The sequence below is a fragment of the Empidonax traillii genome, unplaced genomic scaffold (assembly GCF_003031625.1).
Source record: "Empidonax traillii isolate 1590-97213 ecotype Southwest subspecies unplaced genomic scaffold, ASM303162v1 scaffold541:size654180, whole genome shotgun sequence".
Taxonomy (NCBI): Eukaryota; Metazoa; Chordata; class Aves; order Passeriformes; family Tyrannidae; genus Empidonax; species Empidonax traillii.
In genome coordinates, this window is record NW_020955734.1 from 241,603 (window position 1) to 244,196 (window position 2,594).

The following is a 2,594-nucleotide window of genomic DNA, read 5'->3' on the forward strand; positions in this document are numbered from 1 at the left end:
AAAAAAAAAAAAAAAAAAAAAAAAAAAAAAAAAAAAAAAAAAAAAAAAAAAAAAAAAAAAAAAAAAAATCAAAGGAAAGCCAGGATAGCAATAAAAATACCTCCAAATTAACATGGGAACATGGAAATAGCAGCTTGTGTAAAATGACTGTAGCATGTTGGGGTTTTTTTGCTTTATGATAGGAAAGAGAGCTGCACTATTTACACACAAAAATGAGAACGTTACTATTTTCTGTCTCAGCTATGAGATAGTAAATATTAAACAGTGCATGTTAAATATTAAAATTAAGTATATCAACAATTTAAATTATTATAAGGATAGAATATTTAATATTCTCAGTCTCAAAGATTCTATTCTATTCTATTCTATTCTATTCTATTCTATTCTATTCTATTCTATTCTATTCTATGTATTTTTAAATAATTATCTCAATTCATACTCTTCTTGAAAAGCATAAAGGAAAATATTAATGCAGAAATGAGTAAAGTTTGTACCTTCCCAAAGCACAGTTGCCCTCTAAAGTTATCTAGTTTCTCATCTAGTCTGGCTTAGAATTAGAACAAGGAATTTAAGATCTGCCATTGCTGCAGTTCAATGGGAAGACATTAAATGTGGATCCTGATCCTGAATATAGTCTGTAACTCTCTGAAATCTTCTTGCCTTATTAAAAAACAAAGCAGGGTAAAAGGAAAGAGCTGGTAAAACAGTTTCAAGGCCGCTGCCTGGAATTTCTCATGGTAATTAGCTCAGTTTATAGACTCCAAAACAATAAACAAGACTCATTAAAAGCAGGAGAATGAGATTTTTTTACATTCAGAAAACCACAGGTCAGCATTTGTAAGCCCTCAGGAAGGGCATCCAACCCTCACCCCAATCAGCCATAGTAGTTCAAAACATACAAAAGAGGGTGAGGTAGACACCTATTGTTGATTTCTCCATTACAGCATCTCTAATTGGACTAAAATGATGAGTACAGGCTTTGAAATGCACAGGGCAGTGCCGGCCTCTGTAGTGATGCCAACCCCAAACTCAGTTCCATGCTCTGGTTTTGCACTTGCCAGTCTGTCTCCTCAGTTTAGAGGATGTGACCTGAGGCCATGGCCATGATAGTGAACTATGTATAAACAATAAAAGCAATAAAACAACTGTGGAATTCTCTGAGGGACTGGGAGAAAAAAAAAATCCCGTACGTGCATTAAGCTGGCATGGTGAGTCTGCTGCTTGAGTCTCTTGTGCACCTTTGGTAAGATCTGCAGTGGAAAACTGAAACCTTGAGCAAAAGTTCACATGTGGTTTATCAAAATATAGGATTGTGGGATCCCAGAATCCCAAACTGGTTTGGGTGGGAAGGGACCTTAAAGCTCATCTCATTCCACCCCCTGCCACGGCAGTGGAACCCCCCTTCCACTAGCTCAGGTTGTTCAGCCATCAGTGAAATGACTTTTAATTTTATTTATTTATTTTGTTTTTTAATCTAGAAGAGGAATTGAGGAGCAGGACCCAGCAGACCACAGGCTTCCCATCTCCCTGAGATGAGAAACGCACTCCACAGTTATCCTGAGAGGAACTGGAGATCACTTGGCACTGAGTGGAGCAGCAACACTTCCCTGCTGAACTGCAGAACCGAGTTCAGAAGGACAAAGTGCTCTGCCCTCCTACTGCAGGGCAGGGAGCACGATCTGGGAAGGCATTGACACAGCATTTGTCATTTAAACATAAAAAACTGCTGCAGTGGGAGCGCTGAGAGCTCCAACACTACAAGAGACGCGAAGTTAAGTACGTTTTGAGTAAAAGTATTGGACTTTGATGATCCTTGTGAGTCCCCTGCAACTCAGGATATTCTGATTCTGTGGTTTTAAATCCCATGTAAATGGAAATATTGATACTGAGATATTGATATACTGAGATTTTGGGGTATTGTGTGGGCACACCCTGTCACAGGTGGGGACAGCTCAGTGGGACTCAAACCTGTGCTTGGACTGATAATTCTGGCAGTTTGGCTGAACTGGAGCAAAAGGAGGGGAAAACCACAATAATTGTTTGCAAATAGAAATCTCTAAAAGGGGAAGCTGTAAACAGGTAAACAGCTAAAGAGGTATTGAAGAGAAATCAACCTGACAAATGAAATCACAGAATGTTCAGAGTTGGAAGGGACCCACAAGGATCATGACTTTCAAATCCTGGCCCTGCATAGGACAACTCCAAAATCCCACCATGTGCCCAGGAGTGTTTTCCAACAGGGTGATCTTTCAAAGGGTGTGATGGGCACAGGTAGTTGACCAAACACTCAACACCTCCACATGAAAATTATCCCAATATTAATATTGGATTTGAAAGGATGGCCTGGCAGCTCTGATCTCTCTCTCTCTGCTAATGCCCATCTTAATTCTCTCTCTCTTTTTTTCTTTTTTTCAGTGGTATTAGGATGACATTTCAAATCTCAGTGCTCTGCATGAATTCCAGAAGCAACTTGTGCCAGTGGGAAGGGAGAATTCAGCATCTGAATGGATTTCAGCCTCGGGTTTTTTTCTGAACACTTGCTGTTCCCTTTTCAGATCTGGAAAGTTGCAGATTGACATATCTCTGGATTTTTT